The sequence below is a fragment of the Monodelphis domestica genome, chromosome 6 (assembly GCF_027887165.1).
Source record: "Monodelphis domestica isolate mMonDom1 chromosome 6, mMonDom1.pri, whole genome shotgun sequence".
Taxonomy (NCBI): domain Eukaryota; kingdom Metazoa; phylum Chordata; class Mammalia; order Didelphimorphia; family Didelphidae; genus Monodelphis; species Monodelphis domestica.
Genome location: NC_077232.1, coordinates 41,081,926 through 41,102,517, shown reverse-complemented (window position 1 = coordinate 41,102,517; position 20,592 = coordinate 41,081,926). Strand labels below are relative to the sequence as shown.

The 20,592-nt window shown below is 40.7% G+C and overlaps 1 long non-coding RNA gene across 1 annotated transcript in view; it reads left to right on the top strand.

Moving 5' to 3' along the window:
• The window catches only part of LOC130454996 (uncharacterized), a 26,221-nt gene extending 6,086 nt beyond the window's left edge, over positions 1 to 20,135 (top strand). The window contains exons 2-3 of the long non-coding RNA XR_008912756.1: positions 9,232 to 9,333; positions 16,449 to 20,135. This is a non-coding gene — a long non-coding RNA (uncharacterized LOC130454996). The remainder of the gene's footprint in view (positions 1 to 9,231; positions 9,334 to 16,448) is intronic.
• Positions 20,136 to 20,592: the final 457 nt, after the last annotated feature.

The following is a 20,592-nucleotide window of genomic DNA, read 5'->3' as shown; positions in this document are numbered from 1 at the left end:
GTAAGGTGGTTATATTCCATGTGCTCTAATGTCCCTTTGAATTTTAATATTTTCTAATTCCACAGAAGGTGAAATAGTAGAGTGGAAAGAGTATTAATCCCAGAGTCAGAAGACCCAGCTTCATATCCTGCCTCTGATGATTCCCATGTGTGTGGCCTCGGGCATGCCATTTAACTTCCTTTGGGACTCAGTTTACATATTTGTAAAATGAGAGGGTTGGATTAGCTGGGCTCTGAAGGTTTTTCTAGATCTAAGTCTATTATCTTGGTGATACCACCCAACTAAAATGGCAGCAATCCCATTTTAATGATTGTTACTCTATTTTAGTTCGATTAAATTTAAGCAGTGGACTGGGGTTCATTCAAACCAATTCATTGGGTTCTGCTTGTTTCTCTAATTGGCAAAAACAAACAACATGCATTAAAATGCAGACATTAATCCGTTACTCAGTTTTTGCTTTACCTTTCAAAGTTTATTACTGTAGTTGACAACTGCAGAGGGTAATCGGTACTAGCTTTCTTTTCTCGTACTCTTTAGACATTGTTGTCTAACAATTAAAATATCAATCAATGAACACTTATTAAGAACCTACTGTGTGTAGGACATCATGCTAGACAGGTTCCAGGGACTTGAAGACAATGAAACATTGCTTGCCCTCAAGGAGTTTATGTTAAAACTGGTTCCTGGCAGCTAGGTGACTCGGTGGATAGAGAGCTAAGACTAGAGATGGAAGGACGTAGGTTCAAAAAGTGACCTCAGACGCTTCTTAGCTGTATGACCCTGCACAAGTCATTTAACCCCCATTGCTTCTCCCTTGCTGCTCTTCTGCCTTGGAATCAATTCTTAGCATTGATTCTAAGACAGAAGAGAAGGGTTAAAAAAAACTGTTTAATTCTTGAATGAGTTTCAGAAAACTAAGGAATGAAACCTTGGATTGTGTCTGCCATGAAGGATCAATTCCTCCCTCTTTCCTTTGGAAATCTCTTACTAAAGTGGTCCATCATAAGATTTTTTGAGTCCAGAGCAAATATTACGAAAAAAAGCTGAGAGGGAAAGCAGCCTAAAATGGACCTTCAGGTCTTCAAACAAGGAGGCTTGGCTGGTGGTAACTACCAATACCCTAGTATGCCCAAATCCTGAGCATGTTGCTGAGGAGATTGTCATGTGGGGGTGAGAAAGAGATGAACAGGTTAGGGCAGGGTAGGCGCTCATTCCAATCTGCAACATGCCAGTTGCCTATTGTAACCAATTATTCTTTATAACGAGTTGCTTGTTCCACCATTCCTACACTATTCATGTGCTATAAATGTTGTTAGTACTTGTTATATTTTGTGTCATCTAAATTTGTGGCCCTGGGAGAATGCCCAGTTGCCTTACCTTAGTTGGGTTCTGGTTAACTCCCTCAAGGGTGGGTGCTATTCAATGATAGTGTGGGACATCTGTGTGGGAATCTGATGAACTCAACATTTCCAACATCATTTATTCTTCCATTGATAAAGAAGTGTGTAGCTGGGTTGGAATTTGAAGGTACCATGCCATCATATGGCTTGATGAATTAAAGAGAGTCGGAAACTGTCAACTACAATCTCCCCAGGGAATTATTCGCTGTGTGTAGATCACTGAGTCAGGCACTGGAAAGATGAAAGGTTTAGACCCGGAATCAGAAAGCTTGGATTCAAATTTTTGTTCAGTCACTGATGTTGGGCAATTTTCTCTCCCTCACTGAGTCTGTTCTCACAGCTGAAAAAGGAAGGGAGAAATGCCTGCTCCCATTGGTAAATGTGAACCATTGTTAGAATGAGCAAGGAGATGAGGTAGAAATACTCAGTCCACAATGCAAATCTCAAAGTAAAGTCTTCATCTACTAAGTGAGTTTCAGTCAGTGCCTTGAGCTCCCTTCTGGGCAACCCCAACTCTGCTAATACACTTGGGCTGCCTTCTTTCTCCTGGGAGCATCGAGTCCTGGGACCCTGACCCAGTGTGTTGTGTTGCCAAGGCAATGTAAAGAAAGTGTGGGTGGTAGGAGAACAGTCAGTCAGGGAAGCCAACACCCTAATCCTCTGCTCCACCCCAGCCTTCCCCTCCCATCCCAAATGGAAACCGCAGGATTGAGTGGGAAGCAGAGGGGTTGAGTTCTTCATCTAAATCAGGGCTCCTCGGGTTTCCCTCCTTCCACCACCACTTTGGACTCTTCTCTAGGAAGAATACTTTGACGCTGGTGACTCTCGGCTTCTCTTGGCTCTGAGGGGATGCTTACTCCATAGCTGTGGGTTCATAGCGCCAGACATAGACAGTAGCTCAAGGGTTCTCGGTAGAGAACCTAGGTTCATGAGCACAGGATCCAAACAAGGATTTGGTGCCAGCAGTTCTACAGGCTGATGCTTGCTTGGACTTCCTTTCCCAGCTGACCTGTGATCTCTGGTGCGAGATACAATGTCTTGTTTCCAAGCTGCTCAAGTTCCATCCTAACCACAGCAATCTCATGCTGCTTCATTAAATGAGACATAAGGCAGCCATACTTTTAAGTCCTTTTGAGAAAAAAAATGTTTTGAAAAAAGGACTGGAGCTGAGTCTTTTGGTCAGCCTAGAGATCATCGATTAGGTTCAGAGCTGGAAGTCCCTTTGGAGATCACCTTGTCCATCCTGCTTCTCCTTTGGAAGTCAATGAAATGCTATAGCCCAGGGGGACCAGCTGACCCCCCAGGGAGTCCAGTGGCAGAACCAAGATTCAAACCATCTGAAGCCTGAAGACTAAAGCCATTGGCCCAAAGATTGGCAGTGTGGTGTGGTGGAAAGTTCTGTAGATTGGGAATCAGAGCTCCTACACTCAACTGAGCACAGGTGTTTTAAGTTCTAACTATGTGCCAGACATTCTGCTAGGTGCTGGGTCCTAAAGACAAAAATGTCTCTACCTCCAAAGACCTTACAAGCAACACACACACATGCACATGCAAACATACACATGCACACATGCATACTCATAAGCAAGTACAAAAACATATGAAAAAATACAAAGGCAGGGAGAATACTAATAACTGAGGCAGGAGAGGAGAGTAAAATCAGGAAAGGTCTTGGGTAGGTGGTGATACCTGACTTCTGGTGTTATAGTGGATAGAGTGCTGGGTTTGGAGTCAGGAAGACCTGAGCTTAAATCTAGCCTTAGAAATTTACTAGCTCTGTGACCCTAGACAAGTCACTTAACTAACTACCTCAGCTTCCTGAACTGTAAAATGGAGGCAGATAGATAGCACAGTGCATAGAGTGTTGGGCTTGGAGTCAGGAAGACCTGAGTTTAAATCCAGCCTCAGAAACTTACTAGCTCTGTGACCCTGGGTCATTTAACTCTGTCTCAGTTTCCTGAATTATAAAATGGTGGTAGCTAGATAGTACAGTGGATAGAGTGCTGGGCATGGAGTCATGAAGACCTGAATTCAAATCCAGCCTCATACATTTAGTAGTTGTGAGACTCTGGGTAGGTCACTTTATCTCTGTCTGCCTCAGCTTTCTGAATTGTAAAAGGGGAGCAGCTAGATGGCACAGTGTTGGGATTGGAGTCAGGAAGACCTGAGTTCAAATCCAGATTCAGACATTTACTAGCTTGTGTAAATCACTTAACCCTATTTGCCTAACAAAAAATCCCCCCAAAATGAAATGACAACAAAAACCTGAATTATAAAATGGAGATAATAATAACACCTACTTCCCAGGGTTGTTATGAAGGTTAGTTTTATTTTTTTTTTAATGACTGGATTAAGAAACATTTACTAAGCACTTACCATGAGTCAGGCACTAATCGCAGAGAATATAAATACAAGATTAGGATAGTCTCCAGGGAGGGTAATATTTGCAAAGGACTTCACACAGTGCCCAGCACATAGTAGGTGATCCTTAAATATTTATTGCCTTCTCTTGAAGGGAGTTAGGGATTTATTGAGTCAGAGGTAAGGGGGGGGGGGGAGTATTTCAGCTTGTACAAAGACCCAGAGATGGAAAATGGAGTATCTGTGTGACCTTGGACAAATCCCTTCTCCTCTCTTGGGCCCCAGGTTTCTCATCTCTGAGATGAAGGGGTTGGGCCAGATATCCTGTGCAATGAGTGTCTTTTAGCTCTCAATCAGTCCCCCTGTGGTCCTTGTGATGTGTTTTAGGATTGCCTCTTAGAGCTACAGAGGGAAGGAATGTTTTGCATTAAATGATTCCAGTGTGTTCAACATATGCATTGTGTTTATGTGTGTTCTCTCTGTAGTATCCATGGCAATGGGCAGAGAAGCAAAAAATGCTCTTGTAGCTCTTTTTAATTGGATGGAATGACAGTCCTTGATTCTCCTAAAATGCCTGGATTTCCATCACTTTGCTGAGGGTTTAGACAGAGCAGATAGCCAACATGGAGTCTTGGGCTCCCCTAAAATGAGCATCCAGGGCTACAGGAGTTGGGCAAGTTCTATCTCCTAAATCTCTCTCCCTTCTCTCTTTCCTCTTAGCTAGAGTTATTCTGGGAGGCAATCTGTCAAGGATAAGGTATTCCCATTAGGAGCTCTCTGAGTGATGGGGGTTTCTTGCCTCTCATATCCAAGGCAGATGGAGTCTTTAACCAGGATATTGAAGGCGTTGTTTCCATCTTCCCCAATGTTTCCAAGTACTTAGCTTCATGGATGGCTCCCTGAAGAATCTAAATTGTCTTTTCAATGTGGATGTTCGGACCAGTGATATCAGTTTATATTTTAGCCAGTGAGCAATGTGTTTGCAATATACATAATCTGCTCTCCCAAGAGTACTCTCACTGACTCCTCTTGGGAACAAGCCTCCTTTCATATTGGACCCCCTCCCCCAACAACAAAACTAAAACCACGCAACTTGTTGGGGAATAGTTAAGAGTTGGGTTTAACTTTGATTTGCAGGGATTTCTTCTTCTTCTTCTTCTTCTTCTTCTTCTTCTTCTTCTTCTTCTTCTTCTTCTTCTTCTTCTTCTTCTTCTTCTTCTTCTTCTTCTTCTTCTTCTTCTTCTTCTTCTTCTTCTCCTCCACCTCCTCCTCCTCCTCCTCCTCCTCCTCCTCCTCCTCCTCCTCCTCCTCCTCCTCCTCCTCCTCCTCCTCCTCCTCCTCCTCCTCCTCCTCCTCCTCCTCCTCCTCCTCCTCCTCCTCCTCCTCCTCCTCCTCCTCCTCCTCCTCCTCCTCCTCCTCCTCCTCCTCCTCCTCCTCCTCCTCCTCCTCCTCCTCCTCCTCCTCCTCCTCCTCCTCCTCCTCCTCCTCCTCCTCCTCCTCCTCCTCCTCCTCCTCCTCCTCCTCCTCCTCCTCCTCCTCCTCCTCCTCCTCCTCCTCCTCCTCCTCCTCCTCCTCCTCCTCCTCCTCCTCCTCCTCCTCCTCCTTCTCCTTCTCTTCTTCTTCTTCTTCTTCTTCTTCTTCTTCTTCTTCTTCTTCTTCTTCTTCTTCTTCTTCTTCTTCTTCTTCTTCTTCTTCTTCTTCTTCTTCTTCTTCTTCTTCTTCTTTCTTCTTCTTCTTCTTCTTCTTCTTCTTCTTCTTCTTCTTCTCTTCTTATCCCTCCCTCCTTCCTTCCTTCCTTCCTTCCTTCCTTCCTTCCTTCCTTCCTTCCTTCCTTCCTTCCTTCCTTCCTTCCTTCCTTCCTTCCTTCCTTCCTTCCTTCCTTCCCCCCTTCCCTCCTTCCCCCATTCCCCCCTCCCCCTCTCCCCCCTCCCTCTTTCTTTCTTTCTTTCTTTCTTTCTTTCTTTCTTTCTTTCTTTCTTTCTTTCTTTCTTTCTTTCTTTCTTTCTTTCTTTCTTTCTTTCTTTCTTTCTTAATATCAGTTCTAAGACAGAAGAGCAAAAAGGGATATGCAGTTGTGATTAAGTAGCTATCCCAGAGTCACAGAGCAAGGATGTGTCTGAGGCAAGATTTGAACTCAGGTCCTTCTGATTCTAGGCCTACCTTCTATCCATTGTGCTACCTAGCTGCCCAGAAATGCAGGGATTCTTAATATGTTTTTGTATATCAGGACCCTTTTTGCTCCTGCCCTCAGTCCCATCCTCAATTTTCTTTTGCTATGCACATGATCAATTTTTTAAAGAGTGGTAATGGATAATCTGTTCCATCCATACTCTCTTGTCTGGTCCTGTCATGTCTCAAATACCGAGGATAAGTTGAATGACTAAGGGATTGGTTTAGTCTATAGCCAAGGTTCTGAATCTGTTTCCTGAGTGGGGTGCCCACATCCTTTCTATGAATCTTTGGGATCTTTGCTGATTACCCAGGGTCAAATTGTGAATTGCAGCAGATCTATGGCAGTAGATCTATGGACAAGAACAGATGGCCTTTTCCCCTCCCAATGGGCTACAATGAGATGCAGAAATTACTTTGTACCCAACTATTTAACAAGTGATATGGATCAATTCATCCATTTGTCCCATTCTCTTCTGCATCTGCCAAAGACTTGATCATGCCTTTACCTTCATTAAAATAAAAGTTAAAATAAAAACCTTCAACGTCTTCCTCTTGTCTCCCAGATAAAATACAAACTCCTCATCCTGGTATTTAAAATTCTTTGCCACCAACCTTTTTAGACTTTTTACATTGGCACTCCCCATTTTCAGCCAAAACAACTTTCTGGCTCTTTCCTATGTACATATTTCTATCTTTTGCTTCTATGGCTTTCCACAAATTGTCACTTCTATCTGTAATACACTCTTTACTTGCTTTCCCTTATTTGATTACATAGCTTCTTTCCAAGTTATAACTTAGATGCCACCAAGTATGTGAGGTCTTTCCTCACTTTCACTGGTAGGAGGACTCTCTCTTGATAGTACTGTAGGAATATAAGGGATACGACTGGTTTTCTAGGGTTAGTGGAAAGAAGGGAATTTTGAGATAAGCCCTGGGAAAGGATTCTGGGTAGGAAGGGATTGTGGGAGTATAAAACTGAAAATAACTGAACTTCACTTCCTTCTTGGATTTCATCTGAGCTGGAAGTGGATTTTGTCTCTGCCTATAATTTCAAGCTGAAGGAGGAGTTTTGCTCTAAGAGATTCTCCCTGGAAAGCCAGGATTTTCATAGAGAAAATCTTTGACATCCAGGTAGAGCATTTACTTGGAGAAAACTAATTTCCCTGAGTCCAGTCTTCATTTGGAAATGGTCTATCTATCAGAATTCCTATTGGCAAAGGTAATTCAAAGTTTTCCATCTATAACTTTGAATTATTTAGTACAACAGCCAAACCCAGAGGTTTTCCCCTTTCTTTATTAATTACTGGTGGGAAGAGTAGAGTTAAGTCAGATAGCCTGGGAAAAGGTTTTAGATAGCATAAGGAGGTGTAGGTAAGGCCTAAAGAAGAACAGAAGATTCTCCTTTGGCAGGGAACTTAGGAGCTGGGTGGAGATAGTTTAAAGACTATTAGGGTCATTGCCATGGGTATGAGACCAGCCCTTACCGCAGCTTCGGGGGTCCTTGACTGGATGTGATGGTGTAGGCGTGAATGATGGGCAGACAGCTGACAGTTTCAACCTGTAGCACAGGTGTCACAAGAAACTGTTCCACTTGGCTCAGGGTTGTCTTTATTTTTATACCCGCAGTGGTTACATATCTCCTTGGCACACAGCTTCATTTTTCAACATACATGTTCCTTACAGATAATTGGATAAGTCATACATTAACTTTTAACAAATGATTTAATTAACATTCTATGATTATCCTATATACTATGTTGTTACAACAAATGCAAAGCTTTTACAAAAGATAAATGTTTTCTCATCATAGGCAGGATAGCCAGAGGTTAGTTCTTCATTAACCTGTAAGGTGATCAAACTCGCGGAAAAGCTAAGAAAAATCATTTATTACTTTTAATCAAGTAGATAATCAATCAGGATTTCTTAGGAGACAATCAACAAAAACACTGCTGCTAAGTGCAGGATCAAAGGGTAACAGAAACACAACCTAGTTTTATGTATTTTTTTAAATATCAGGCTTTCATTTTTTCTAATGTTTCACTAAGGTTTCTAGGACAAATTGCCTGGATTTCAGTAAGCACAGCAATCAGTGGAGTGAAACATACCAGTCTGTGACTGAGAGGTAATTAATATACCTATTGTCCCTGGCTTGTGGTGGGGGGTGGAGAATCTGAGTGCAGTTTTGTTAGAAGTTTAACTCATAGGAATCTTTAGGTTTGATTTTGTAAATATGTTTTTTTTGGTGATATTCTGGGGGAATAACATGAAACATCTGTATTAATCCTGTAATCATTTTGCTCTCATCTATTTTCTCCTGTGAAGCAATTCCAATAATAAATGATGTTAGTGAGAGAAGTCATACAGAGGGGATCTGAGTGGGTGTCCCTATCCTTCCTGGGGGCCACTTTGCAACCCCCTGGTTTCCATGCATGACCATGTCAAACAGCATGACTTTGATGGTTCCTGTTCCCCTTATCCCTTTTGTTAAAATAAACTTTGTTTCTATAACCAAAGGGCTTAGCCCTGAGGAGTTCCTAGGTGGGTTAAAACATCTTACATCCTTCTAGGATACTTCCCCATTACATTACCTTATGTAGATGTTATCTTTATTTACTTTGATACATAATGAATCATCTCAGTAGAAAGCAAGCTTTTTGAGAGCAAGGACTGTTTCATTGTCTGTTTTTCTATCCTCAATTCCTCCCAAAATGCCTGGCACTTTAAATGTGGAAGTATACAATCATAATTTGAAAATAGAGGAGACCGGAGCCCCTCTTTTTCAAATAAGGAAATTGAGACTCATATCTTTATTGTTATCAAATGTTACCCCAAACTTATCCTCCAAGTAATTTTGTGTCCAGAATTGAAAAGCTGCCAAATTCAGGGATTAGATTGAGGGCATCTTCTTGGTTTGTTCTAGCTACCCACAGATAAGCAGGGTCATACCACATGAAAAATACAGAGATGAGACATCCAGAACACCCAGACACGACTGAGCAGGTTCTGTGGTGGGTACACTGAGTCATATGTACCAGAGTTGAGGGAAGGGTTTCAATTCATCTGGTGCTGACATCCCAGGATTCTATGATAATTCTTTTGGTGGTACCCACCCCATTCCTCAATCATGACATGTCCCTGTGTTGGTCCACAAACAGCTAGATCTGATTAGCTACCTGAGCTTCCACAAGTGATCTTCATGGACTCCTGATTTAGCATAGAAGAGAATTGTCAGCTGACAAGACCACCTTTCCGCTATGGGACTTCCATGACTTCTTTCTCTCTCCTCTACCACTCATAGGTTATCTGTGTTCCAGCATGTGTTAATAGCTATGCTTCAGAGTGCCATGGTGTAGAGGAGGAGTGACTTTCGTTGATTACCAACTAACTGTTAACCACTCAGGTCTGTACAAAAGCTGGGGGTGGGTGGGAAAGTGGGCAGTAATGCAGAGCTGACATCATTTTGGCATAGCTAAAGCAAGTACCCACTGTCAGAATCAGGGCACAGTGGCCAGCTGTTGTGTAGAGCCCAGTGCAAAGTTCAACTGACTGTCATCAGGATCTGCTGTCATCAGGTGGCATTTGGTTGAGACCTGTTTCCTCAGCCTACTACATTTTCATTATCTTGAACAGTATTTTTAAACCTTTAAATTCAGTTACTTTCTATTGGTTCCAAGGCAGAAGAGTAGTAAGTGACTTGCTAGGAGTATCTAAAGCCAAATTTGAACCTAGAACCTTCAATCTCTAGGCCTGGCTCTTAATCTACTTGAACAGAATTTTACAGAACTCTTTTCTTTGGTAACTTAAAGATCATCATGAGAGCAGATGGGTGTAGTGGCTAGACCATTGGTCTTAGAATTAGGAAGACCTGAATTTGAATCCTGCACTTAGACTTTTACCATCTGTGTGACTCTGAGAAATTCACTTAACCACCCTGAATATCAGTTTACTCATCTGCAAAATGAGAAGGCTGGACTGATGATAGCCATACCCCTTCCAGCTCTTAATGATGCTTTCATGGCCTTATGAATCCCAGGACCCTTTTAGACTTCTGGAAGAAACACATCCCATCTCCTGCCATGTTTCTGTTGACAATTCAGTTCAATTCAATAAGAATTGATGAAGAATCTACTATGTGCTAGGCTCTGGGGAGATAAAGAAAAAATGCCATACTCCCTGTTCCTAAGTGGTTTACATTCTACTGGAATGTGCTGGGCAAAGCTACATGTCATGGTGACATCATGGCCCCTATGTCCTATCAAACAAATCCATCTTGGACTCTCTTCTATAGAATTCTAGGTTTTCTCATTCCTAAGTTTTCATTGTAGACTGAGGATCGAATGTATATATTTTTTCCGTTGATGTTTGTACTATAAAGAACAAAACAAAAACAGTTGAAGGTTGAAATCCAAAATAAAGGAGAGGCTAGAAAGGGCTGCCCTTAAATGATTCAGGTCATATTCATTCCAACAATTATCCCTTCATTCCAAGAGTCTGAAAAAAAAAACTTGCAGGTGAGTTTGTGGTCACTGTTATTGTAGTCACTGAACTTTGAAAGATTATGGAAGGAATAGCTAGGTGATTCAGTGGATAGAGGGTCAGACCTGGAGATGAAAGGTCCTGGGTTCAAATCTGACCTTAGATACATTTCCTAGTTGCAGGAACCTTGGCAAATCACTTAACCCCAATTGCCTAGTCCTTGCTACTCTGTTGCCTTGGAACTAAAACTTAATTTCAATTCTAAAATAGAAGGTAAGGGTTAAAAAAAAAAAGAAATTTTATGGGAAAAAGAAAAATCATAAAATTTGAAAGTCTCAAATAGGCTAAATTTCAGAAGAGGGAGAAGGGTAGAATCTGTAATTCCTAGAAAATTTCTTAGTTAGTGAACATTTAGAAAAGGAAATAGTCATTAAAAAAAGCCATCATGGCTTCTCCACGAGTAAGTCATGCCAGATTAGCCTTATTTCCTTTTGGAAAGGGTTACTAGTTCATTAGATCAGAGAAATACTATAGATGTGGTTAGCTGAGATTTTAGCAAAGCGTTAGATAAAATCTCCCATACTATTCTTGTGGACTGGATGGAAAGATGGGGAATATTCAATACAGCAGTTAGGTAGATTTTGATCTGGACCCATTGATGGGTCAGTTTAAAAGGAAGTACCTGGGGACAGCTAGGTGGCTACATGGATAGAGCACCAAGCCTGGAGTCTGGAGGACCTGGGTTCAAATCTAGTCTCAGACACTAATTAGTAGTGTGACCCTCGGCAAGTCACGTTCCCATTTTCCTATCCCTTGCCTTTCTGACCTATAGTTGTTACTAAGACAGAAAGTAAGAGTTAAACAAAAAAAAAGGAAAAATCTGGGGGTGAGGGTGATGGAGTTGTCACTTTCCTCGAGTGCCAAGAGATCTATACCTCTCCTGAAAATGAACATGACATCAGCAAAAGAGTTTAAAACCCAGAAGTATGTAAAATATGTTTTGTATTTCCAAATGAACACAGACAAATATGAGGTGGCTGTACAAGAATATCTCCAAGAGTCTTTGACAGAAGTGGAGCAGGGATTCATACCAGTCTGCTTCAGAGGAATAATCTATTTAGGGACCTAGAAAGATGACAAGATGAATGGATTTGGAGGACTTGGACATTTTCCAGGAGTACTATATGAGGGATAATTCAAGGGCAGCACGTCTCATGGTACAAGGACGTATACATTCCCAAATGGAACCAAATACACTGGAAGTTTCATAGAAAACAGAGTGGAAGATAAAGGAGAATAGACTGACATTCGTGGATTGGAACGGAGAGGTCACTTTCATTACCCAGCTGGGCCAGGGCTGAAATAAGCAACAGATGGCGAAGGTCTCTAAACTGAAGTAAGAACAGGAAGCTGAGGATATTCATAAGCAATTATGACCAAGTATTTCCAGTAAAAGTTTCATGTACTACTTTCTGTACTGTGAGTTATCCAATAAAACCGTCCAGCCATTTCTCTCCCTGTGACTTTATTTCCAGAATTTTAGACACTCTAAAATAAGCTCTGAGAAGGTTTCTATCGGTTAGAATGGCTGGACAGACTGTGGCACAAGAATGTAAGGGCATATTGGACTATAAACAATGACAAATGGGAGCAATTCCGAGAAGTCTGGGGAAACCTGTAGGAATGAATGAAAAATGGAGAGAATAAAACAAGAGAACAGCATACACAGTGACTACATGAATATAGATAGAAACAACCCAAATGCTGCCCAACCCAGATGAAATAAAGTGATCAATACTGGACCCAGAGACTAGTCTGACACAGCTAGCTGCCTTGTCACTTGAGTTTTGCTCCACTCACTTCAAGGGAGGATCAAATAGAGCATATTGGGAAATGATTCATATTATATACATACATATATAATCTGTATTATATAGTATATAACATTTTAGAAAGAGGACCAGATAGAGCATATTGGGAAATGATTCATATTATATATATGCATATATAATATATATTATATAGTATATAACATTTTAGAAAGAGGGCCGATAGAGCATATTGGGAAATGATTCATATTATATACATACATATATAATATGTATTATATAGTATATAACATTTTAGAAAGAGGACCAGATAGAGCATATTGGGAAATGATTCATATTATATATATATATAAATAAATAATCTGTATTATATATTATATGACATTTTAGAAAGAAGACCAGATAGAGCATATTGGGAAGTGATTCATATTATATACATACATATATAATCTGTATTATATATTATATATCATTTATATCATTTTAGAAATTATATTATATGATACTTATTATGTATTATATTATACATATATAATTATATTGTATATATGCTATAAATATATGTGATATGTAGTATAAACCCATTATATAATATATTATTCTTTATTAAATATATAAATATTTAATAACCCTTTTGTTCTGTCTTAGAATCAATAACTGTGTGGTGGTTCCAAAGTAGAAGAGGGATAAGAGCTAGGCAATGGGGGTCAAGTGACTTGCCCAGGGTCACACAACTGGGAAGTGTCTGAGACCAGATTTGAACCTAGGATCTCCCATCTCTAGGCCTGGCTCTCAATCCACTGAGCCACTCAGCTGCTCTCCCCCCCCCCCCATATAATTTAAAAGGCATTAATAGACAAAAATGTTAATTGGGAAAAACAATATTAAACTTTATATTTTATTTTTCTCAGTCACATATAAAAACAATTTTTAACATTGGCAGAAATGTTTTTACAAATTGCAAGAAGCCCAATTTGAAGCAATCTCTTTTAATAAACCAACACGTAACATATAGGGCTGAGCTATTTTTCAAAATTTCTGTATGGTCTTTGGAAAGGCTGTCATCAGCTCGGTGCTTTCATTTTCTCCCCTATAAGAAGAGGAGAATATGCATCCTTGGCGTAATAGCTAACCACAGAGAAATTCTGAAGATTAAGAATAGTAAGCATTGAAAAGTTCTTTTAGGACTCAAAATGATGTTTCTATATATGTATGCATCTATGTAATCAGACCAATTTCCATTGTCACACTGGGTTTCCAGGGTAGGTTTTCTATGTCTCCCCTCAGGATTCAAAGGATAACTTCGAACTCATTGTTCAGTCACGTCCCCCTCTTTGTGAACCTGTTTGGGGGTTTCTTGGCATTTCCTTCCCAGCTCACTTTATAGTGAGTAAACGGAGGCAAATTGGCTTAAGTAACTTGACCAGAGTCACAGAGCTAGTAAGTGTCTGAGATCTGAATTTAGGAGGTGGGGTTTTCCTGATTCCAGAACTGGCACTCTATCCACAGAACCACCTAGCTGCTCCTAGCCCAGATGCTTTAACAGATTTATCACAGTGCCCAGGACATAATAGATGCCTAATAAATGTCCCTTTATAGAAAGTGGGAAGACATGATTGATTAGTTTAAACAACCTCCGCCCTTAATTCCCTACAGCAGAAAACACAATGTTACTAAATTAGACTTAGTCTCCAATGCTTAAATGGATTTTTGATGTCATTTTTGTCCATCATCATAAATAATAGCCTAGGTGAATGTTCCTGTGTGGTTCTCATCCATGTCTTTCTGTAAATCCTACATATACACCAGAAAGAATCTGACCAGCAGGAAAGCTTTGGAAGGTACAGGATGCATTTATGTATTTAAAAAGAAAAAAGAAGAGGTAAATAATGGAGATTTGTATGTAGAATTCACTTTAACTTATGTATACTTATATAGATCTATAATTATACATGTGTAACAATATACATTAATTTAGTTATAATTCACTTTCTGTTCTATGTATATACAAATATTTTTTTATTTGATGTTTGCAAAGTTCATAATAAAATTTAAAATTCTAAAAAGCAATAAATTGGGGACAACTAGGTGGCACAGTGAATAGAGCACCAAGCCCAGAGTCAGCAAGACCTGAGTTCAAATTTGACCTCAGACACTTCCTAGCTGTCTGACTCTGGGTAATTCATCAAACCCATTGTTCTTACTCTTATGTTGTCACTGTCATCGTCACTGTTGCCATTGCCATTGTTGTCGTTTTCTTCTTCTTCTTCTTCTTCTTCTTCTTCTTCTTCTTCTTCTTCTTCTTCTTCTTCTTCTTCTTCTTCTTCTTCTTCTTCTTCTTCTTCTTCTTCTTCTTCTTCTTCTTCTTCTTCTTCTTCTTCTTCTTCTTCTTCTTCTTCTTCTTCTTCTTCTTCTTCTTCTTCTTCTTCTTCTTCTTCTTCTTCTTCTTCTTCTTCTTCTTCTTCTTCTTCTTCTTCTTCTTCTTCTTCTTCTTCTTCTTCTTCTTCTTCTTCTTCTTCTTCTTCTTCTTCTTCTTCTTCTTCTTCTCTTCCTCCTCCTCCTCCCTTTCCTCTTCCTCCCCTTCCTCCTCCTCTTCTCATCCTCTTTTCCTCCTCCTCTTCTTTTCCTCCTCCTCCTCCTCCTCCTTCTTTTCCTTCTCCATATCCTCCCTTACTTTGTCTTAGAATTCATACAATGTATCGGTTCCAAGGCAGAAGAGTGGTAAGGAATAGGCCACTGAAATTAAGTGACTTGCCCAGGGTCACCCAACTAGGAAATATGAGGCTAGATTTGAACCCAGGACCTCCCATCTCTAGACATGGATCTCAATACACTAATACACCTAGCTGAATCACCCTTCTGGCTTAGAGTTATTAATAGAACAGAAAGTAAGAGTTGGAAAAACCCGCAACAATAAGTAGTCTTCCATATGTCATTTCCTTTACAAAAAAAGAAGTACCTAATAGATATTTCCAACTAAAGAAATTTAGGAATCTATCTTTAGCACTGTACCATTTATGATTTCATAGTGGCTTAGATAAAAGGCATTGATAACATACAGATCAGCCTTGCCAATGATACAAATAACTAACATATCTGATTACAGAATCAGGACCAAAACTTTCTCAAGAACCTAGAATATTAATCTTAATCATGTAAGATGATTAAGATGAATTGGAGAAAATATAAAGTTCTTTTAGCCCTACAAATAGAACATTGGAGAGTCATGTCAGGTCAGGTTGACAAGCATTTATTAAGTATTTTTTAAATCTTTCTGACACTGTATTCAGGTCTGGCAATATGAACACAAACAAAAAGAAAGACAGAGTCTGCCCTAGAGAAGCCTCCATTCTAACGAGGGAAGTCCTTCCCATAAATATGGCAGAAACCTAAGAACTGAAGGTCAGAGAGGAAGGAAGGAGGGAGTATGGCCAGCCTGGGGACTTTTCTAAACATGGTTCTAGGAGGAACTGACCAGTTAGAGGAAGAGCCACAGACAAGGAGAAATTTTCCAACATGAAAAGTTTTAGGGGAGAATGAAGATGACCTTCTAGATGAAAAGATCACTGGTGCTTGGTGAAGGAAGGAGTTTAGAGTTGGAAGTGGAGCCCTGGAAATATAGCACTCCTCTCCAGACAAGAGAGTTACCCTGGCCTCTCTCCATGGCTGGAAGACAATCCTGTTAACTTCAGAAGTTCATGGAGGAGTTATGTGGCTCAGAAGATTGAAAGTCATGAGCTCTTGGGTTCAAATCTGGCTTCAGACACTTCTTATCTGGGTGACCCTGGACAAGCCACTTAACTCCCATTGCCTAGCCCTCACTACTCTTCTGCCTTGGAATCAATGCTTAGTGTTGATTCTAAGATGGAAGGTAAGAGGTTTAAAGAAAAGGAACTGATAGATACCCAAAGGAAATGACTGACTAGTTGTGGAGATTTTAATAAAGTTATTCATGATGGTTGCACTGAAAAGAAAAAAAAAGAGGTGAAGGGATGACCAACTGGGAATGGTTCCATTTGAGCCAGCCTCCATGAGCTGTGTGATCCTTCACTTACAGACTAACTCTCACAGTAGTCATGGGTGATCCTTCAAGTCCAGTCTGCCCATGGAACAGCTGGGGTTGTTGTGTCTGGCTCTTCTAGAAAGGGAGGAGTTAATCCTTTGAGTAACTGAGCTTGTCTCAGCTCTAATGATATTTTCTTCTTTGCAGAAGGGTGTTGGTGGCAAGGACTCATCTTGGCAAGAGAGGATGGGTGAGAACCAGACTGGATGAGCTCTCCTGGGAACAGAAGAGTGCCGTGTCCACTCCCACTCTTTACACCTGCAGAATTAATAAGAACATGGGCCTTTGCCTGGGGAAGATTGGAACTGGCTGGAGGGTTTCAAGGGGGTGCTAGTCAAGCGATCCACTTGCCAAGAAACTGTGAATGGGAGGAAGCCATCTGTGAAAGTCAAGGGATGGAGTGGGGGGTGGGGAACAAATTAAATAATTGAAATCCTGGAGAGGAAGTTAGGTCATATCAGTGGTCTCAGACCAGGTGGTCAGTCTCTCATTGTTCTCATTTCTTCTTGTGGAGGATTTTGAGGGAAAATGCAGCTGGATGGTCAAAGGTTCCTTCCCTATTACAGGTTCATGGAGGCAGAAAGTCTCATCATTTTACAGGTAGGCAAATTGAGGCTAGGAACTTGAGATTCCCCCCCCCCAAGATCATACCCTGATTGGCTGCTTCCAAGCTGGACCACTCCATCATGGGGACTAAGTTGCTATTTTCCCTGATCCCAGATTTGGGGATGGGCCATAAGTCCCTGGATTCTTTCACTAGTAAATGGGGTTTTGATGAGAACATTTTGATGAGATGAACTCAGAAGTCATCTAGTCCAATCTGCTGACTGTACTGAGAACTGAGGCCCTCCCCCCAGAAGGAAATGACTTGCCTGTATGAACCCAGATCTTTGGACTCTCACTCTCATGCTTTCTATTCTACATAGTCCCTCCCTCTCCCTATCTTGGCTAATGGATTAAAGGATGCACTGATCCTCAGGAAGATGGTTTCTATCTTTTACAAACAACCAAAGGATCATAGATTTTTTAAAACTTCAGAGTACAATTAATTCCCTCCAGTCCATCCTTTTCATTTTGAAAAGGAAGAAGCTAAGACCTTGAGAGAAAAAGTGACCTGATGAAGATTACACAGCCAGAAAGCATCAGAGCCAGGATGAATAGCACCAAAGCCAGTCAGTATAATCTAATCAACATTGTATTAGCACCTACCATGTGCCAGGCACTCTGCTAAGTACTGGGGATACAATGAATAAAAAGAAAGACAATCCCTGCTCTCAAAGAGTTCACAATCTAATTGGGGGAGACAATATACAAGAGGAAGCTATCAGTTGATGAGCAATTATTAAGTGCTTACTATGTTCAAAATGCAGAAACATGAAATTATCTATATCATTGCTATTGTAGTCTTTTGTATAAAGAACCCAAGAAGACCTGGGTTCAAATTCCACCTTCAACAACTAACCTTGAAATTAACTACAGGCATATTACCAAAAGTCCATCAGTAAAATGGGAATGATATAATTTATTTTAATTAACCTTTTATGGTTACTGTGGTGCTCCAGAATTAAAATTCTTTCCAAATTTTAAAGCACTCCATGAATGCCAATTATGATCATCATCATCATTATCACAATCATCATCATCATCATCATTATCATCATCATCATTGCTGACCCTCCAACCTCACCCAGGACGTTTCTATTCCGAGGATTAGGAGGAGCCTCAAAGATTCATCATCTTTCAGCCTCAAATGCCAGCTCCTTTTGGGGGTGTGGTTGCCCATAATCGAGTCTTGGGAGTAAAGTTGGCAATTTTGCCAGCCCACAGTCCCCCAGGGCTGAGTGGGTAGTGAGCGAAATAAACACAATCCAACCCATCGGGTTTGTCCTATTTGTCCAGCATGAGCCGTTCTTGGCGCTTGCTGAGTGGGTCCTTACAAGGTTGAAGTAGCTGGTGGCTTATTCCTTGAATCTACAACAAACCCTCCTTTCGCTCAATAGTCTTTTAGAATTAAGATATTAATTCATTGAGTAGTGTGCTGGGTCCTGTGCTAGAAGCTTGGGGTGTGACACCCCCCCCCAAAAAAAAAGAGAAGCTCTGGTCTTGCCCTAGATTGGATGTTTATTTTGTTGTTACATTATAATCTAAACACTTTTCTTGGCCTCATTGATACCAGCAATCCAGGATTTCCTGTAAAGTCTTACTAGCATTCACATAGAACCCAGGAGGGGCACCATCATGTTTACCATGGCCGGCATCTCTCCCTTCTGAGTCTTCCACTGTCTAATCATTCATCACTTGCTTCCTTTGGAGGCAATTGTCCATGGAGCAGTCCTTGGGTGCTGGGCCAGTCTGGAATCCCCTCCCCCTCTCTCGGTTCATTGGCAAGCATGGTCCTGTCTGGGAGACGATGGTGTTGGCCATGAGTGTTCAGGTGCTATTTGTCATTTGTGGATATAAACAAGCCCCAGAGTCTGTCTAGTCTGTCTGGGCCAAAGGCTGGGCTCCCTCCGTCTTGTCCCATTGTAGCTAGGGATAATGAGAGGGCTGGGCAGAGAATGGGTAAAGGAAGCAGGCAGAGCCAAAGCCAACAGAGACCTCGAAGCCGGAAGGCTTCTGGCAAAGGACTGTTTACACTTGCGCAGCTGAAAGCACCTAGTGTCCAGTGGTTTGGGATTTCAACACACAGGGGTACCAGATCTCTAACACCACCACCTCTGGGATTCTCCCCATCCTCCCATCAAAATTGAGCCATGGAGAGCAGCCTCTGGCTCTGTCCAGGGCCAGTCACCAACGGTCAACAGAGCATTGCAGATGGCTCTCTGCCCCCCCCCCCCAGGACATTTAGCTTTATAAAGAGGCAGTTTGGCATGATAATAATGATGGCGGTGGTGAGGGTGTTTATATAACCCTCTAAGGCTTGGAAAGTAATGTCCATCAGTTATCAGTGGCTCCTCCCAATAATCCCAATAATGAAGTAAGTTCTATTATCACCGCCATTTTACATCTGACCTCAGACTCTTCATAGCCTTTTGACCCTGGGCAATTCCCTTAACCCTGTTTGCTTCAATTTCCTCTTCTGTAAAATGAGCTGGAGAAGGAAATGGTCAACAACTCCAGTGTCTTTGCCAAGAACACCCCAAATGGGGTCATGAAGAGCCAGACATGACTGAGAAAGCAATAGCATTTTATGGATGATGCAATTGAGTCGGAGGGATACAAGAGTCAGGGTGTGAACTTGAGTCTTTTGACTTTAAATCCAACACTTTGCATATTCTACCTTTTAATGTCAATATTGCTTAGAGACATTAATGAAAATAAACCATTAGTTATACATTGTATTCCTTTGCTCGATCAATAGGTATGATTCTTCGGTTCTGTGGAGGGGAATGAGAAAGGCTAGAAAACACTATATTTGATGGGAAGTCCTAGGTTCAAATCTGACCTCAGACACTTCCTAGCTGTGTGACCCTGGGGAAATCACTTATCCCCCACTGCCTCGCCCTGACCATTCTTCTGTTGGAACCAATACACAGTATTGATTACAAGACAGCAGATATGGGTTAAAAAAAAGTGGGCAGACCAGGCTAGAAGCTTGGATATAGTTATTTTGTTTATCTACCATCTTATAACCAATAACTGCAGAAGAGAGGTAAAGGCTAGGCAATGGGGGGTGTCTTGACCAGGGTCACATAGCTAGGAAGTATCTGAGGTCAGATTTGAACCCAGGACCTCCCATCGCTGGGCCTGGCTTGCAATCCACTGAGCTACCTAGCTGCCTCCACTTGTCTACTTTCCAACTTTAGGAACTTGGACAAATCAACCTTGCTTGAGCCCGATTCCATGAGTGAACTTCAGGAGTAACATAATCTATAGAATAATAGATATAAAATATATTCCATACTTATCTCACAGAGTTGTTGTATGTATGGATATCTATATAATATATAAATAAAGCTATATAGTATATACTATCTATAGCAATATACATGTATGTGCATATATGTGTATATCTATACCTGTGTTTTATATATATATATATATATATATATATATATATATATACTATATAAGCAAAATAGATGTAATATCTTCCCTATTTCACAGAGTTGTACTGAGGTGTGTATACATATATATTAAAATATTTATATATATATATAGTATATACTACATGTAGTACATATATACTATAGATAGCCTATATTGATATATATATAGGTATATAACTGTGCCTATTATACATGTATTATATAGGTAAAATAGATGTAATAATATCTTCCCTACCTATATC